At 45.6% G+C, this 19910-nt stretch overlaps 1 protein-coding gene across 13 annotated transcripts in view; it reads left to right on the plus strand.

Moving 5' to 3' along the window:
* The window catches only part of ADGRL3 (adhesion G protein-coupled receptor L3), a 548617-nt gene that overhangs the window by 115999 nt on the left and 412708 nt on the right, over positions 1-19910 (plus strand). For all 13 annotated transcript variants that reach the window (XM_081893739.1, XM_081893730.1, XM_081893741.1 and 10 more), the window contains exon 2: positions 14395-14460. The gene's annotated coding sequence lies outside the window, so the exon portion shown is untranslated. The remainder of the gene's footprint in view (positions 1-14394; positions 14461-19910) is intronic.

The following is a 19910-nucleotide window of genomic DNA, read 5'->3' on the forward strand; positions in this document are numbered from 1 at the left end:
AACTTAAAACCATGGAGAGACCTGGTCTGAACAAAGACATTGGATTCTTATCTCATTATACATGACAAAGCCATTTTTCACCTTCTCACCCCTTGCTTTTTCCTGTAAGACCTATTGCAGTCGTTAAGAGTCGTCAACAGGCTCATCACAGCTATCTGCCAATCACCCATTCCCACCACCCTTCTGAGTAATACCCCTCACTACCTTCTCACTATATAGAAGGGTCTGGAAACTTCTGTTTTAGTGTATCTGAAGAAGTGTGCATGCACACGAAAGCTCATACCAAGAACTGACTTAGTTGGTCTTTAAGGTGCTACTGGAAGGAATTTTTTTTGTTTCTACCAATATTAATTGGTGAAAGGAAGTCTTGTAGTAGCACAATGAGTCAGTGCATCTGTTTGCTAACCAGAAGGTTGCGGGTTCCAGCCCAACCCTGGGACGGCTGTGGTCAGGATGCTTGCACTGCAGGGGGTTGGACCAAATGATCCTCAGGGTCCCTTCCAACTCGACAATTTCATGATTCTATGATTCTGAGTTAGATGTAAGAGCATGAAACCTCCAGCTCACGCAGCTACCTTCCAACCAAGCCATGAGAGGGGGGAGGATGCATCTAAAGCAGGGGACAACAAACTGTTCCAACAGGGGGCCGGTCCACTGTCCCTCAAACCTTGTGGGGGCCCCGACTATATTTTGAAAAAAATAATGAACGAATTCCTATGCCCCACAAATAATCCAGAGGTGCAATTTAAATAAAAGCACACATTCTACTCATGTAAAAACATGCTGATTCCCGGACCGTCTGCGGGCTGGATTGAGAAGGCGATGGGGCCGGATCAGGCCCCCGGGCCTTAGTTTGCCTACCCATGATCTAAGGCATCGCAAACCATAGGTAAATGTATGCATTTGTCACCCATTGGCATCCATTAAGAAGAGCCTCTGTCCAGAAATATGCTCACAGAACTTTTCTTAAACACCACATGCTTTTGCACACACCACCCAGGAAAACTTGGATCCCACTGCAATTCCTGGTACCCCTTGCTCTCTCTGTTCTGGGAAACTGCTCCCTCATGCAACTGGCTCTGTTGTCCATTTCTAAAGCCAAGCAAGTAGTCCTAGCCTGATTACCCTAGCCTGGCTTCTGAAGACCCCAACACAATATGGCCCACTAACCCATAGCCGCTGCTGTAGGGGGCAACCCTATCCCACTCCAGGTTCATTGGCTCCTTCCCCCAGGCACACAATTAAAATTGCCAAGAAATATGGAGGCAAAATCCATTTAAGGCCGAAACATGATTTTAGAATGTTGTATTATTTTATTGTTGTTAGCCACCCTGAGCCCAGCTTCGGCTGGGGAGGGCGGGATATAAATAAAAATTTATTATTATTTATTATTATTATTATCCCATACAGATGTGGATCTATAGGAGTTTCTTCCTAGCAGACTTCAGGCTGAAGGTACTGGGACCCTTCACAGCTTTGAGCTGCCAGAGACCTCACGCTCCCATTTAAATTTCCGGCACCTAAGTCACACTGTACAGCCTGAGAAAATCCAGTCTCTAAATAGAAAGCACCGCTCCAAGTCAGAGGTCTGCCTTGTTCAGTCTGTCCCGCCCTACCTTGTGTCGAAGGGAGAGTGCTCAGCAGGCCTGCTTGGCTCCTCAGGTGTGCGGCCATGCTCACCTGTCAAAGCAGCACATCTCTTTTCGGAAGCTGTCACTGAAGGTTCTCGCAGGTCTTGCAGAACTCAACCTTTCCTTGCTATCTGGAGTCTGCCCCCTAGACCCAGACCAGCGCCAGGTGATTCCTGCCCTCACGGAACCCCTCTCGGCACCTGCTACGCTCTTTTCCTCGCAAGTAAAGGACAGCTTCACAAAATAAATTTCACAACGCTTTCAACCCACTAGGGTGGCTTAAAAAGAAAGAAAGAGAACTCTGTTTTTTTTTAAAAAAAAAATACGCAACCGCTAATATGTCACATTTTATACAGTTATTCCTTTTATGCCAGCTGTATAGCTCTTGCTACCTTCAATAGAGCTGTAAAAGCTCTGTTAAAATTTCCGATCCAAAGTCATAACCGACATATAATATATATTTTTAAAATCTCTTATTTCGGCACTTGTTAAACTTTATAGTATTTCGAGCCACTATTGTAGCCTGCTTTCTCCTCACTTACCACCATATTTTAGATATTTTACAGCCATAAACAGGGAGGCCAAAGGCTTGAGTTCATTCCGCCCTCCCGACGTGCCTACACTGAATGCAGCAAATGTGGTTTGCTAGGTGGCATATGAGGGCTTTTTTTCTTATTTTTTCTTATTGTTCGTGTCTCACGTGCAGGCTGCTTATCCTAACATTTGTTGTGTTTCTTAATCCGCTGTGCGTTTCTTCTTTCTGTTTATATGTGTGCATTCTCATATGATCATTTGAGTAAGTTACTATTTATGTTTTGTTTAAAAGAGAAGGAAGATGCATTTTGCAACTTCCACAGTCAACCTTGTTTCTTCTCTGTGCCTCGTGGTGATTGACATCTCCTTTAATGGACAACTCCTTTTTTCCTTTAAAAGTCAAGGAGCAATTGCATAAAAAACTGGAGCATGGAGGCTTCTGAATGTACCATATTTTTCGCTCTATAAGACGCACCAGACGCACCTAGTTTTTGGAGGAGGAAAACAAGAAAAAAAAAATATTCTGAATCCCAGAAGCCAGAACAGCTAGAGGGATAGCTGCACAGCCTGCATTCGCTCCATAACACACACACACATTTCCCCTTACTTTTTCCCTCCTAAAAAGTGTGTCATATAGAGCGAAAAATACAGTAGTTTATCTGATTCTACTAACTCCCAGAACTGTGCAACCTTGAGAATGCTGGCAATCAGTTTGATTCTGGAATAAGTGGCACTAGAAGTGGAGGGTCCATATCCCCCCCCCACCCCCGATATCTTGCTGAGCTTTGGAGATCTGAAATGAGCCCGGAGCCTCCTCCTATTTTAGAGGCTCGGGAGAAGTATGGTGTTTCATTACCCACTGCGAGATCAGCTGTGGCAGCTGCTGCAACAGCCCATACTGCTGCTGGTGGCAAGGCTGATGATTCTGCTGTCATGTTTGTGGCTGCAGCATCTGCTGGAGGGTCCGGGTGGTTTGTTCTGCTGAAATGATGAACGTTGCAAGTATCATCGGCTCTGCAGCACAGCCAAATTGCTGCAGTTTCTACCCCTCGTTCCCTCCTTGCTGGCTAGCTCTCTTTCTGAGATGGGGCTGAGATCAGGAAGCAGTGTTGGTTCGGCTGCCCTCTGCAAGCCCAGGCATTGGCACTTTTTCCCCATGCAGAATATACCCTGTGCATCTCAGTGATATACAGTGAAGGATCATTCACCCTTGGTGAGCTGGTGATGGGATGTAAAGCTCTGGACGGGATCCTCTGTACAGTGGTACCTCGCAAGACGAATGCCTCGCAAGACGAAAGAGTTTTCCGTTTTTTTGAGTCGTTCCGCAAGACGAATTTCCCTATGGGCTTGCTTCGCAAGATGAAACGTCTTGCGAGTTCTTGCGAGTTTGTTTCCTTTTTCTTAAAGCTGCTAAGCCGCGAAGCCATTAATAGCCGCTAAGCCGTTAATAGCCGCTAAGCCGCTAATAGCCGTGCTTCGCAAGACGAAAAAACCGCAAGACGAAGAGACCCGCGGAATGGATTAATTTCGTCTTGCGAGGCACCACTGTACTTCTTTGTCCTCTGCGCAGTGTGAGGTGATCAATCATATTTGCTTCAAAGATTGAGCAGTTCCGTTCTTTAGGCTCAGATTCAGCTTGTAGGGCATTGCTGCTTCCTTAGAAAGCCCATGTCTGGCCCTGAAAGAGAACTGGGATTCAGCATGGCTACTTAGGCGTCGCTGAAAAGAAGGAAAAAGAGGACTCAGATTTGTACAAGGTTTGCATGTGCTAATTTATATGTATTGATACACAATTGGAAACAATAGCTATCATAGAGCAGAAATAATACATCTCATCAAGGTGGAGAAAACGTTGACAAAGTAGCCTGTAGTCCTGCTCAGCCTGCTGATGAGGTTCCTAATTATTGATGGGCAACTTTCTAAATTCTCTCTGTAAACAGGCTTTGGACCAGACCACCCTTCAAATAGAGAACTACTACTTAAAAATGAGGGATGCAGGTGGTGCTGTGGGTTAAACCACAGAACCTAGGACTTGCCGATAAAAAGGTCGACGGTTCAAATCCTCGCACCGAGGTGAGCTCCCGTTGCTCGGTCCCTGCTCCTGCCAACCTAGCAGTTTGAAAGCACACCAGTGCAAGTAGATAAATAGGTACCACTCCAGTGGGAAGGTAAACGGCATTTCCGTACGCTGCTCTGGTTCGCCAGAAGCGGCTTAGTCATGCTGGCCCAGAAGTTGTACCCCAGCTCCCTTGGCCAATAAAGCGAGATGAGCGCCGCAATCCCAGAGTCGGCCACGACTGGACCTAATGGTCAGGGGTCCCTTTACCTTTACCTTACTTAAAAATGAGGGTTGCCCTCTGACAGCCCATTGAATAGAAGACTGTCCTCTGGTTTGTTGTGGGTTTTTTATTTATTTTGTTTTTGTATTCTGCACCATGAACAGCCAGAATAGTGGAGCCAAGGTTTTGGAGCTGCCTTCCTGACAGCTGGATTGGGCAGGGTGCTGGCAAGGCCAGAGTTGCATGAGCACACTGTCAAGAGCACTGGATTGGCTCTGCCAGTGCACCCACATAGCCCTAAACTCACCTCCACCCTGCCTTGCCCTTGGACCATTCTGGTAAGCAGCAGCAGCAATACCACTGTCAGTAGGGTGACCCAAACCCATGACTCACCTTGCCGGCTACTCTTGTTGTGCTTGCGGGTTCAGGGTCTATATGTTCCAGATGCTGCCTATTTATTACTGTGCTCCCTTTGTCATTCCTTGCTCAGGTGGTGCCATTTCATAGCTCTTCGGAGGACCACATTTTATCCAGATTGCAGCTGGGGAGGGAGGTTTTAGCTATGCAATGGTCCCAGTGAGAATCAAGGCCCCTTCACCTGTAATTCATTACAGGAAAAGCAAGAAAATGCAACCTCAGATTTCTTTGTTTAGGTTCTTGTTTAAACCGCCATGCCGTTAAACGTCATAGGAAGGAGATATAAGGGTTGTACGCCTTTGGAGCTTCCTGTTTTCGCAGAAGATTTAAATATCTTAAATACAGAAAAGGCTCCGCTGAGCAAAAATAGCAAGTTGTTGACACGTTATGAAAACAGAAATGGAATGGAGCTTGGCATGCTGGCAGAAGGCATTGAGATTTAATAGTACATTTGTATCATTTATCCCAGTGGGGAAACAACACAGGATGTTGCCTTATAAATTTTTACTACTCCGTAATAAAATGTAACAGTAATAAATGGTGTCTAAGCAAATAAGGTAGCTGCATCTGGACCACATCCCAATCATTTTCATTACTTGGGTTGCTTCTGTTTAAGTTACTTATTATTTGAATGGCTAGAAGCGGCGTCAGAATTCCTAGCCTCACAGAGAAATATGTAGGCAAAGGTTTATTCCACATGGTCTGCCTTCACTGATGTGCTAATATACAAAACTAGAAAAGAACCATCAGAGGAGGAATTGTGATCCTCTCAACAACAACAGCACAGAAAGGGATATTTTCTGAACTGCAGAAGATACACAAGTGGTAACTGGGAGACAATAGCATCATGGAGTTAGAAAGGATCTCGTCGAAGGTCATGGAGTCCTAACTCCCTGCCGATGTCAAACTCCTCCATAGGATCCAGGGAGGAATTCAATGTAGTGCAAGCATTTCTGTTTGCCTGATGGAATGATCTGCCCTCTCCTCCCCATATGTCCTACTCTGGGGGTTTCCCCAGCCCACCCACACCAATCCAATTGGGCGGGGGCACGGAAAAGGGAGAGTGCAGGGAAGCCCTTTGGAGCTAGCAAAAGTCCTTGTGTAGGTTATTTTATGTATTGTATTGTATAAAAAGGTAAAGGGACCCCTGACCATTAGGTCCAGTCGTGGCCGACTCTGGGGTTGCGGCGCTCATCTCGCTTTACTGGCCGAGGGAGCCGGCGTACAGCTTCCGGGTCATGTGGCCAGCAGGACTAAGCCGCTTCTGGCAAATCAGAGCAGTGCACGGAAATGCTATTTACTTTCCCACCAGAGCGGTACCTATTTATCTACTTGCACTTTGACGTGCTTTCGAACTGCTATGTTGGCAGGAGCAGGGACTGAGCAACGGGAGCTCACCCTGTTGCGGGGATTCGAACCGCTGACCTTCTGATCGGCAAGCCCTAGGCTCTGGTTTAACCCACAGCGCCACCCGCGTCCCTATTTATTTGTATAGCACCCTATAACTGTAGATCTCAGGGCAGTACACAACATAAAATCACATAGGTTTCCCGCATCAGGACCACTTGGTTGAATATGGCCCCCCGATTGGTATACAAACTCTTCATACCTTCAGGTATGAAGTTCTTTCTCATGATTAATCCAAACTCTTCCCCGCCCCCCATATAATTTGAAGCTGTTAGTTCAGGACCTACTACCTGGAACAATAGAAAACAGATTTGCTCCACCATCTATGTAACAGCACTTTAGATATTTGAAGATGAGCAACATATTGTCCCATAGGCATCTCTTCTCTATGTTACACGTACTCAGCTCCTTCAACCTTTCCTCATAGGACTTGGGTCTCCAGGCTCCTCCCCATCTTTGCCACCCTCCTCTGGACGTACTCCAGTTTGTTTATATGCTTCTTAAATTGGAGTGCCCAGAATTAGACACAGTACTCCCTTTGAGGTCTGTAAGAGAGGAGGGAGTTAAGTCAGGGGCGAAACTAGGCTTTATTTCACCCGGGTGAAAGACCCAGTTTGGCAAAAAAAAAAACAACACAGCAACAACCAAAACCATGTATACACACAAACACAGGTTGGAAGCCTTAATGTGGCCCCTCTGGAGGCTTCTCCTGGGGCAAAAAGCCTGGCTAGCCCCCCTCTAGCTGTGACTCTGGTTTAGTTCACCAATTCCCACCTCTTAGGCCAAACCATCAGCTCCTTTCCACTATGCTACCTCCTCTACCTCTAAAATACCCTTGGACTGCAGAGGTCATCTTGTCTGCTCCCAGGAAGAACTTGCTTCTGATCCCACCTACTGAGAGGGATGTTATAAGTAGACTAGCCTACTACACCCACCCCAGCTCATCCATTTTCCTTTTACTACCATGCTTGCTTCATCTTCAAGATGGAAAGACTAATATAAAGCAAAAAACAAATAAACAAAACATTTTATTTAGCTGATACTAGAACATAAGAAGAACTTGCTGAATTAGGGCAGTGGTCCATCCAGTCCAGCATATTGTTCTCATAGTGGCCAGCCAGATTTCTCCACCCCCATTGTTCAGCCTGAGGTGCAGCTCTGAGTGCCTTCTGGCAGTTCCCAGCTTTAGATGTTTGATGTTTTATCGTGTTTTTAATATTTTATTGGGAGCCACCCAGAATGGCTGGAGAAACCCAGCCAGATGGGCGAGGTATAAATTTATTATTATTATTATTAGCCCCAAGACAGGACCTGATCTCTCCTCATCTTCTGTTCCAGCAACTGGAATTCAGAAACGTATTTCCTCTGCTAGTGGAGATAAAACATAACCAGCATTGCTAGTGGTGTTGGTAGCCTTGTCCTCCATTAATTTATCTAATCTTCTTTTAAAACCCTCCCAAGTTGGTGGCCGTCTCTACTTCCCTTGGGAGCAAGTTCCATAATTTAACCTGTGCTCTGTGAAGAAGTACTTTTCTTTTATCTGAATCTTCTGAGAGCCAGTGCGGTGTAGTGGTTAAGAGCGGTAGACTCGTAATCTGGTGAACCGGGTTCACGTCTCCGCTCCTCCACATGCAGCTGCTGGGTGACCTTGGACCCATCATGCTTCTCTGAAGTCTCTCAGCCCCACTCAACTCACAGAGTGTTTGTTGTGGGGGAGAAAGGGAAAGGAGAATTTTAGCCGCTTGGAGACTCCTTCGGGTAGTGATAAAGCAGGATATCAAATCCAAACGCTTCTTCTTCCCTTCTTCTGACGTTCCATTTCATCGGGTGTCCCCACATTCTACTGTTATGAGAGAGGGAGAGAAGGTTTTATCCATCCCGCTTGTTCCACACCTTGCAGAATTTTAATTTTATACACCTCTGTCACGTCTCCTGTTACTCACCTTTAATCTAAACTAAAAAGCTGCAAATGTCTTAACCTTTCCACACCGGGGAGTTGCTCCACCCCCTTGATCATTCTCACTGCCCTTTTCGGCTCCATGGTGTCCCATTTTGACGTGAGGCTCATAGATTCATATAATGGCATTCTGATATTAGCCGCTTTGTTCCTTCTCAGTTCCTTCCCTAACGATTCCGAGCGCGGAAATCGCCTTTTTCACAGCTGCTGCACACTGGCTTGACATCTTCCTTGAGCTATCTGCTATGACCCCGAGGTTTCCTTCCCGGTTAGCCACTGCCAGATCAGGCCCTGTGAGTCTATATATTTATAACCCGGGAAACGTATAACTCAGAGATAAATAGAAAATGCACACATCTGAAGATAACCGCAAGAATAAATTCCACCTCCTCTCCCGAGGTTAGAAATGTCTGTGTTGCGACAAAGAAGAAAGGTTAAGACGTGAAGCTTCGAAGACTATCAGACTGGATTAAACTTACCTCCTTTATCTTTCCAACATGACCAGAATTATGTCGTCTCTTAAATTCTATGTCTGACAGTGCAGCGCCTCTCCATACCCCAACCCTGGCCAGATCCAACCTCATGCTTGCTTTTAGAAGTCAACTGATACAAAAAGCATCATTCTTGTTATCTAGTAGGAAGGAGGAAATGATGCACACCTGATTTCCTCTCCCCTCCTTTCTCTCTCTTACACACACACACACACACACAAACACACTCTGCCCTCCCAAACTTCATGTGCATACATAGCAGATTTATCCAGCCATTTCTCTGACAAATTAGATCTTTGGAATGGGCAGCAAGCAAGCGCTGCCTCTCGTGTAAACATGGTGTTAACAAACACAGCACGCTGGGTGGCACCCTCACCCCAAATCCAGGGAAGTCCCTTTAGGGACAAACAAGCAAGTCTCTGCCACCAGCACATGGCAGGCAACAGACAAAGCAACGAACCCCCCCCCCCCAGGCAATGAAATTGCAAGGCTGGCCCATGTCCCTTCCACCTTGACTGACACGAAGGAAAGCCCTGTTACTGGAAAAAGCAAGGAAGTTGCCCACTGCAGCACATGGCTGGATGGCAGTGAAGTCCAGGGGCCTTCCTTCTTTCTCTCTCTCACACCTTTAAAAAATAAAATAAAATAATTATTCCATATTGGGGGCAAAGGAAGTGCCACAAGGCTAGCAGGTGGCAACATAACTTTGTGGGGGGATATCCCCAATCTTTTCTTTATTTTATTTTATTTTATTTTAGTATGTATTTTTTAAAAAACTTTTTTTATTCAAAATTAAAACAAAACATATTATCCAGAAACATATCATCCTTATTCCCCTCCCCCAATTTTTCCTCCCTCCCCCCTCCCCCACAAAACTCAACCCCCCCCCCCGCTTTCCTCAGTTCCAGTCTTTGATTTCTCTGAAAATGCTGTTTTCTGCATGTTACGCAGTTGTAGAGATCCTCAAACTATTTAGCTGATTATTATCAGTAAAAAGTTTGTGAATGTTTATTCAAAGCCAGCCAAGGAGTCCAGTTCGCTTTGTTTCGTCTTCAAATACTTTGTAAAGGGTTCCCATTCATCTTTAAAGTCACAGTTATCCTTGTCCCGTAGCTTATACAGTCATACCTCGGGTTGAATACGCTTCGATTTGAGCGCGTTCGAGTTGCGCTCTGCGGCAACCCAGAAGTAACGGAGCGCGTAACTTCCGGGTTTCGCTACTTGTGCATGCGCAGATGCTCAAAATGACGTCACGCGCATGTGCAGAAGCGGCGAAAAGTGACGTGTGCATGCGCAGACATGCCGTCGCTAGTTACGTTTGCTTCTAGATGTGAACGGGGCTCCGGAACGGATCCTGTTCGTATCTAGAGGTACCACTGTATGTCAGTTTTGCCAGTTCTGCATAGTCCATCAATTTTTCTTGCCATGATTCTTTTTTTAAAAAAAACCACACCTCTATATGGGCTGAAGGAAGCTCCTGCGGCCAGCTCCACCTGGCTGATAGGCAGCATGGCACTGAGCCACTCCTTCCTTCCTTCCCCACCCTCACTCACCAGATTGGGAAGTTCCAGGGAGAGGTAGATTCCCCCTCCCCCTTTTGATATCACATTGCTCCAGGAAAAAGTGGGCAGTGGGGTGCACCATCAGGGGAAAAACACACACATAATCTTGCCAGCTACCAAGTGACCCCCAATTTGCTCCAATCACAATCCCACGCAGCACAAAAAGGGTTTTAGGGAATATTTTGGACCTCATAGCCAGTGTGGTGAAGTGGTTCAGAGCGGTGGACTTGTAATCTGGTGAACCGGGTTCGCTTCCCCGCTCCTCCACATGCAGCTGCTGGGTGATCTTGGGCCAGTCACACTTCTCTGAAGTCTCTCAGCCTCACTCACCTCACTGAGGGTTTGTTGAGGGGGAGGAAGGAAAAGGAGATTGTTAGCCACTTTGAGACTCCTTTGGGTAGTGATAAAGCGGGATATCAAATCCAAACACCTCATCTTTCCCCTCCCCCCTTTTAAAATGAATTTTGCATTTATTTTTTCTTTTAGTTTCTCTCTGTGTTAGTCTCACAACACTGCTCCAAAAATTATAGGGAGCAATTTTTGCAATTATGAACATGGGCAAGAATATTGTCTCCTTCAGAGGGCAGGTGCAATCAAAGGCATCTTTATTAAGGATGAGCTTACCTTGAAGACAAGGCTATCCATGCCCCCTTTTAAGACCAACCCCCCCCTCCCCGATCCAACTAAAAGCAGCAACTTGGCTATCCTCAGTTTCCCAGTGATGTTTTCTTTCAGTCTGGGACAGAATGCCCCATGGGAACTATGCTTCATCATAAGGTAATGTCACCCCCCAGGGACTCTCTTGGGGTGTGAAAAGATTGCTGCCCCCATTGGCCAATTTGGCTTTCAGCACCTGTGCTCCTTGGAAATGGAAGTGAATTATCCCTGCTCGAATTATGAGATACTTCTGGATTTCCAGGATAGTGCAAAACAAAAGAAACAGAGCCAAGAGAAGCTCCGTGGACAATTACGAGGAATGCCATTCAACAGGAATCAGTGACCAAGTTGTCTTACACAAGTAGATTTGTGCTTACTGCAAGGCTGTGGCATATACAGCAGAGTTCTTTTAAAAAACAAATCTCCCAGCGCAAATGTCTCTGTTTTGCAAAATTGCAGTTCGGATTCTTTTCAATAAAATGCAATTTGCTCTGTGGACCCGAGGAGAAATTTGCTCTAAAAAAAATTTCCTTAACAAATTTATTTTAAATTACAGCAAAATATATTTTACATTGCCTCTGACAGAAGTAAATTTGTTTTGAGATGAACCCAAAGGGCTTGCTGTCAGAACAAGCTTTTAAGCTCTTTGTACATCCACAAAGCAAATCTGAAAGCAGTTAAGCCTTTGAGGAAGGAAGAGATGGAAGTAGAGCACGAATCGCTGAGGGCAAAGTGGCCTTGGAAGAGTTCCAAGTAATTCTAGGGTTAGGGAAATGAGCTGTTGTTTTCTTGTAACACAGAAGTGTTGAAAGGAGGACGGGCCATCCATCTACCCCTGATTCATTATCAGCTAACACCATGCAAAGCTTAGATTGGGAGCCGAGCTGCTTTCTTCGGAAACACATACCCAATCAACCAGTCTCTCTCCCTCTGCCTCCTTCCCCGCCACCCCGCAAGTAGTTGCACGGAGCTATGCAAAAATCCTCTGCCTCTGTGCTGCTAAATGTCAAGCCTTTTTATTGTGCTGCCGCAATATACCATTTTAGACAGTTATGTGGCATCATGTACGCTACTGTGATACATGGCCATAATGGTAGACGCTAATGTTTTTATAATGGTCAGTTGATATAATCCATATCCTGAGATGCAGGCAGTTGTTTGTAACTCTTGCTGGAGGTTAAGTTGCTGGTGCTTTTAATATTTTATGATCTGAAAATTTTCACAAAGGCTAAAAGCTTTCGTTATGCACCTCCGTGCAGTTCTTCCTCCTCCCTTTCTGAAACGCGCTCTGGATATGGAACAGAATCTCATAAAATTCTGAATGAAAATGGGGAGCTAGTGAGTCCAGATTTAGTCCACTGGGACTAAAAGTTTGAAAATACCACAAATAAGGCACTCTGGCCTGGTTCATATATGTGTGCAAGCCTTTTAGCAGAGGCGGGTTAATGGGGGCACACTGGGGGTGGAGCCCGGGGGGAGCTGCAGGGGGTCCCACAACTAGGCTGGTTGAGGTTGAAAGAATCTTTATTTGCATCAGCCGCTTCTTGTTGTTGTTGAGTCGTTTAGTCGTGTCTGACTCTTCGTGACCCCCTGGACCAGAGCACGCCAGGCCCTCCCGTCTTCCACTGCCTCCCGCAGTTTGGTCAAACTCATGCTGGTAGCTTCGAGAACACTGTCCAACCATCTCATCCTCTGTCGTCCCCTTCTCATTGTGCCCTCAATCTTTCCCAGCATCAGGGTCTTTTCCAGGGAGTCTTCTCTTCTCATGAGGTGGCCAAAGTATTGGAGCCTCAGCTTCAGGATCTGTCCTTCCAGTGAGCACTCAGGGCTGATTTCCTTCAGAATGGAGAGGTTGGATCTTCTTCCAGTCCATGGGACTTTCAAGAGTCTCCTCCAGCACCAGAATTCAAAAGCATCAATTCTTTGGCCATCAGCCTTCTTTATGGTCCAGCTTTCACTTCCATACATCACTAGCATCAGCCACTAGCCGTAGCAATAAAATAAAATAGAATGTACTGAAGACAGAGGTAAAAACAATTATAGAAAATACATTTGGGGGGGTTACATCAGTAATAAAATAATAGATATTATTCCAGTTGCACCTGCTAAAAACCTTGCTGTTTTTGCTGTCACCTGATCATCTTGATCTGCTCAAAGAAAGGACACAGTAGCAATGGTTGAGCGACCGGGAATGGACAATATAGGGGTAATCACCTCACTCCTCAAATCTTCATAAAGAATGCAAGCCAGAAGCACATGAGCCACTGACTCAATACTGCCATCTCCACAGGGACATAACCGTTTTCCCGGAGGAATTTTTTGAAATCGACCCTCAAGCGCAGCCAAAGGCAGTATGTTCAATCTTGCGAGAGTGAAAGCACATCTGTAATTTGGGACCGTTAAATTTTGCAAATAGGGTGCCAAAGCGTCAGAATGTCTAGGTGGAAAATAATCATACCATGGACAAAATTTCCTTATTGTGGCCAAGTTATTCTGTCGCTCGATATCATATAAAAGGTAAAGGTACCCCTGCCCGTAGGGGCCAGTCTTGCCAGACTCTGGGGTTGTGCGCCCATCTCACTTAAGAGGCCAGGGGCCAGCGCTGTCCGAAGACACTTCCGGGTCACGTGGCCAGTGTGACATCGCTGCTCTGGCGAGCCAGAGCTGCACACGGAAACGCCGTTTACCTTCCCGCTAGAAAGCGGTCCCTATTTATCTACTTGCACCCGAGGGTGCTTTCGAACTGCTAGGTTGGCAGGCGCTGGGACCGAACCACGGGTGCGCACCCCGCCGCGGGGATTCGAACCGCCGACCTTTCGATCGGCAAGCCCTAGGCGCTGAGGCTTTAACCCACAGCGCCACCCGCGTCCCTTTCGATATCATATAGGTGCTGTCTAATTAAATTATTTCCTTTACTGAAGCCCAGTGTTAGTAACTGTTGTGGTGATAAACCAGAAAAGTAAAGCTTTTGGTTGACAATTTTAGTCCATGTGCTCTCATGACAATCTTGCGATACTAAAGGCAGTAGACCGGTGCCACAACTGTGATGAAGAATAGAAGGTGAGAGGTTTGTGTGTGAGCCAGATTTTGGCATTGTGCAGGACACTGCTAGAATTTAAGTTCCCAAGGTCTGCCATTGCTCTTGGTCTGTATTGGACTGCTTTGACCCATCAATGAACACTTCCACCCTCGCAAAGGGACTGTTGACAACAGAGAGCAGCACCCAGGAATGCATTTTCCATCCCGCTCGAACCCAGTAGGAAAGCTAATGCTCACGAAACTCCCATTGTCATGCCTCAATTGTTCATATTAAACCTTTGCATATAGTATGATTGCACATGATACAGTTGGCCCAGCTGTTTTGCAGACAAGCATGAAAAGACTGCTCTATACTTTGTGATAATTTCTTAGAGACTAATGCGTGTAAGCATAATTATTTCTTCTCTCTTTCCTCCTCAGAAATGCTGAATTCGGTAATCTGCAGAAAAGATATATGGATTTTTAGCAGCTGAAGAACAAATTCAGGTAATTACAGCATTTATTCTATCTGGATTTAACTGCTGCGAAATAGTTTTGGAAAGCCATGAACTTAATTGTATCGCGCTACCTATACTGATTTTATAGTTTTCATCTTGTAGATACAACCATAATTCTTTCCAATGCTTTTTGCTTACATATTGGGAGATACCTGGAAAAGTCTGCATTTTTGTACTATAAACAAACAGCACTTTGGCAAAGTTACAATAGGGACTTAGGGGGCGATGACTCAAAGGCTTCCCAGAAAATGTGAGTTTTGGGGAGGGTCTTCAAGGGCATAAGAGACGTGGTTGCACAGAGGCACTCCTGGAGGCAGTTCCAGGCATCATGGTCAGCCAAAGGGAAATAGTGGCACTTTTTCAGGGAGACCTTTGGGTGACTGCAAGTGATTTTGTTGTTGTTGTTGTTTAGTCGTTTAGTCGTGTCCGCCTCTCCGTGACCCCCTGAACCAGAGCACGCCAGGCACTCCTGCCTTCCACTGCCTCCCTCATGCTGGTCGCTTCGAGAACACTGTCCCACCATCTCATCCTCTGTCATCCCCTTCTCCTTGTGTCCTCCATCTTTCCCAACATCAGGGTCTTTTCCAGGGAGTCTTCTCTTCTCATGAGGTGGCCAAAGTCTTGGAGCCTCAGCTTCACGATCTGTCCTTCCAGTGAGCACTCAGGGCTGATTTCCTTCAGAATGGATCGGTTTGATCTTCTGGCAGTCCAAGAAAACTCCATGGACAAATACAACTGCAACTGATAGAGCTGGCCATAGAATCATAGAACTGCAGAGTTGGAAGTCACCTAGTCGAACCCCCTGCAAGGCAGGAATCTTTCTTCCAACGTGGGGCTTGAACCCTACGACCCTGAGATCTAGGGGTCTCATGCTGTACTGGTTGAGCTATCTGCATGATTCAGGAAATGAGAGCAGGGAGGTAAGTGCTGTGGCTGGTTTCTGGATGCAGAGGTGACTATTCCAGGAGAGGCAGGGGAAGACAATGAGTAGGAAGGAGATGAGGAGAGAGGGAGGTGCCAAAGTCCTGGAATAGGAAGCTCAGGCAGAATCGGGAGGACAGGCAGTCAGGGCACACACAGGGCTAGCTTTCTTCTAAGCAGCCTCATCACACTGCTGGTTTGTATTCAGCTTAGTACCAATGAAGACACCTCAATTTTACCCGTGGACTGCCATCTGTCCAGATTTTAATTTGCTCTGAACTAATTTTAAGATGTATTTTAATTAATTGACTGCCTGTTCTTATGTTCTTTGTATACTGTGTTAGTTTTATGATGTTAGCTGCCCTCAGCCTGGCTCCGGACAGGGAGGGCGGGGTATAAATAAAATTTTCTTATTATTAGTATTATTATTTACACACTCACTGCTGCCAAACCACATCTTAGGATGTGGGCAACTCAGCAGGATTTCAGAATCAGATTTTAAGGTTGATATGGATGCAGGTGGTTCTTCAGGGAACCTTGCATCCATCTGTGCTGGGTCTCAAAGGTAATCACCATGACTTTGAATTGGGCCCAGACATGCACTTGTCACCAGATGCAGGTGTGTGTGAGAGAGTGTGTGTCAATTTTTGTACCACTTTAGAGTGTGTTATATTTGCCTAGCCTGGATGTCACTACAGTGGTACCTCGGGTTACAGATGCTTCAGGTTACAGACTCTGCTAACCCAGAAATAGTACCTCGGTTTAAGAACTTTGCTTCAGGATGAGAACAGAAATCATGCGGTGGCGGCGGGAGGCCCCATTAGCTAAAGTGGTACCTCAGGATAAGAACGGACCTCCAGAACAAATTAAGTTCTTAACCCGAGGTACCACTGTAGTGCCTCTCCAGACAAGGTCACAGATTGCATAGCAACCTAAGGTGGTATAAAGCACCTCTGGACACCTGATCCTCCCCAGTTCTCTCACCCACTTACAGCATTTCTCTCCAAACTGGATTAAGCTTGTTCACTTTCAATCAACCCCATTCCAGTTCCAGGCACCTGTTCAGAATTTTAGCAGCCTCTGTGGGACAGGACATGAGTGTCTTCTGCATACTGATGACATTTCAGGGCAAACCTCTGGATTATGTCACACAGCAGTTTCAGGTAGATGTTAGGACAGGACCTTAGGGCATCCCAGAGGCAAAAGGGATGAAAGGAGAAGTCCCCCAGACCATCTTGCCAGATGCTCTTTGAAGAACAAAGTTATACTATGTTCATGGCATTCCCATGATCAACCTGACTAGCAGATAAGGTTAGCCTCACATTCCTCGGTGTCCAGCCATGGTCCATCTAGCTCACTATTGTCTACAGTAGTTTTTCAATTTCATTGTTCTGCATGGGACAATGACAATAAAGATATTGTATCGTATCGTATCACAGATTGGTAGTTTTTCCCAGCCTGACCCAGAGGAGCCAGGGATCGAACCTTATCCCTGTGGTTATGCAACATGCTCCTGGGCTTAACTTCTGGACAGAAGTGCATACTCCTCACTCCTTGACCCAAATCAACACACACATACACAGCTGCAGCACTTGTGTTTTCCCTTAAAATACTAATTTTACAGAATGTAAGAGGAGCTGTGGGGACACGGGTGGCACTGTGGGTTAAACCACAGAGCCTAGGACTTGCCAATCAGAAAGTTGGCAGTTCAAATCCCCGCGATGGGGTGAGCTCCCGTTGCTCAGTCCCTGCTTCTGCCAACCTAGCAGTTCAAAAGCATGTCAAAGTGCAAGTAGATAAATAGGTATCACTCCGGCGGGAAGGTAAACGGTGTTTCCATGCGCTGTTCTGGTTCGCCAGAAGCAGCTTAGTCATGCTGGCCACATGACCCGGAAGCTGTACGTCGGCTCCCTCGGCCAATAAAGCGAGATGAGCTCCACAACCCCAGAGTCGGCCATGACTGGACCTAATGGTCAGGGGTCCCTTTACCTTTTAAGTGGAGCTGTGCTGGACCATCCAGATGCCTCTGGCAAGACCTCAAGCAAAGCATAAAGTCAACAGCCGCCTCCTGTTGTTTGACCCCTGGCAATCCGTATTCAGAAGTGCAGCACCCCATACCATTTATTTTATTTTATTATTATTACATTTATACCCCACCTGTATTATCCAAGGAGCTCAAGGTGGCATACAGGGTTCTCCCCCTCGTCATTCAATTCCCACAACAACCCTATGAGGTGGGTTTAGTCTGAGAGGCCATGGCTGGCCCAAGGTCACCCAGCGAGCTTCAGGACCAAGTGGGGATTCAAAGCCTGGTTCCTCAGGTCCTAGTCCAATACTCTAACCACGGTGCCATTTGGGCAGCATGCCTAATATCCCGTGATTGACACCTCTGCCCTCCGTGAATCTGTCTAATCCTCTTTTAAAACTCTGTAATTTAGTGGCCACCACAGCTTGTGACTATGAATTCCTTTTGCTCAGGCTGACATATTTATGAACTTCCTCTCCATCCTTTGGAATCCAGGAGATGGTTTAAGAGCCGTATAAAACTGAAGCCATGAAAAGCACCATGAAAACCCTGAAGCTCACTGAACAGCAGCTTTGTGGTTCCAGCTAGCCTAGAGTTGTAAGGATAAAGAGAGCAGGAGGAATAAGGATTCATCCTGACCTCCTTAGACGAAGGATGGGTGGTGGTGGTGGTGGTACTTCTACTAGTAGTACTGCATCTCCCCCTTCTCCCCCTCAACAACAACAACAACAACAACATCCTAATAAAAAGAGGGATGGAGGCAGACCATTACCTATGGTCCCAACCTAGGACAGAAGTGGGGTAGATTCTTTGTTGCAATCCAGCGCCCTTCCATACCTGCTTGCAGGTAACTCAGCATCAGACACAGCACATTCTTACTGAGGCCAAATCTCTCTATATTTCCTCCACCTTCCTGTTCAGTAAATCAAGACATACTGTGAGTGGAGCATAGCAGCATTGTCCCTATATGAACTTGGAAGGCCCTGAAGAGTTGAGCTGGTAGAGTGATCTGGGTCACCTTTGACTACTGCATATCTGAAGTGTAGCTTAATGGGAATGAAAGAACCACACATATTTGGAGCTGTACTGGATCCCATTGACAGGGTGCCTGGTCCGGAAGTTCCAGCTGGTGCAGAATCCACAGCTAGAGTGTTAATAGAGACAGATTATTGCCAACACACCCCTCCGATGCTCAAAAGCTTATCCTGGCTGCCCATATGCTACGAGACCAGGTTCTAGGCTCTTGCATCAACTTACAAGGCTCTTAGCAACACTGAGATCCTGGGGGTCGGGGGGGGGTGTCTCTGTTGGTGGTCCCCCCGGCTCAGACGGATGTCTCACATCTTCAAGAAGCCATGCATTTCGTGTAGCCTGTAGAATTCCCTGCCAACGGAGATTAAACATGCAAACTCCTTGCTGAACTTCAGGTATATGGAAAATACTTTCTTGTTCTGGTAGGTTTGGGGGGATTTTGTGTTCAGGTTTATGATAGAATTTTATTTTATTTTTCTCTGCATGATTTATTTTTATACACACAGCTTAGAAATGCTAATTATGATTTAAGTGGTCTATAAATTCCATAAATAAACAAATGAAATCCTTTGCTCTGCGTGCTATTAGATCTCAGTTTGAAGCTCTGGAAGTTGTGGCCAATACTGTGCTTAGAAGAACACCAGACTCCCATTTTGGGTTTAGAAAATCTCTTTCAGGCATGAGTGAGCATTCCACTTACCTCTCCCTCTTCAGTACCTGAGCTTCTGTTCCTTGAGGGCGGGGTTGGGGAGGAAGTTAATCCATCACATTCATGCTTTATATTCTGCCAGTTGTTTATTTCCACCGTTGCAGGTATAGAGAGGTCCCAGCCATCCTTTGCGTTTCAGTAGCACAAATTACTTTATTTCATTTAACTCGTTAATTAACCCTCATGTTCCCTCAAAGTATGTCCTGTTGAATGGTGTGTCTTAGTTGCAGCACTTGTCTCAATTGTCCTTCAAGAATATTTTGCAAGTTAAATTCCACTTCCAGTTGGAATAATTCATATTTCATTCATCTTTAGCATTGCGTCTTTCATTTGGCCTGCAGTGAAAATAACACATTCCCAAAGCTATCATCTCAAATAGCTTCATGTTATTATAATCCAATTCCCTTCTCTTGCTCTCATATTTAATAATCTAGAGGTAGGAGCTGTTGATACTTCTAAAGGGTTTAAATCTCACTCTAAGCTATATTAAGCTTGACATGATAGTTAATATTTCTGAAAACTTGCAGGGTTTTTATATTCTCTAAGTGCTGCTGTCACACACGGTCTTCCGCGCCATATAGATTTTGATGCAGACAGTTAAATAATTGAAATAGTTATAGAATTCCTGCATCTTCTAGGAAATCTCGCTCATTAACAGAGGGTTTGTTTTAGACTTTTGATAATAGTTTACATTGAAAAATCTAACAATTGAATTGCTTTTCATAATCATTACTTTGAATATAATGATATG

The sequence above is a fragment of the Podarcis melisellensis genome (genome assembly GCF_964234715.1).
Source record: "Podarcis melisellensis genome assembly, chromosome: 17".
Lineage (NCBI taxonomy): Eukaryota > Metazoa > Chordata > Lepidosauria > Squamata > Lacertidae > Podarcis > Podarcis melisellensis.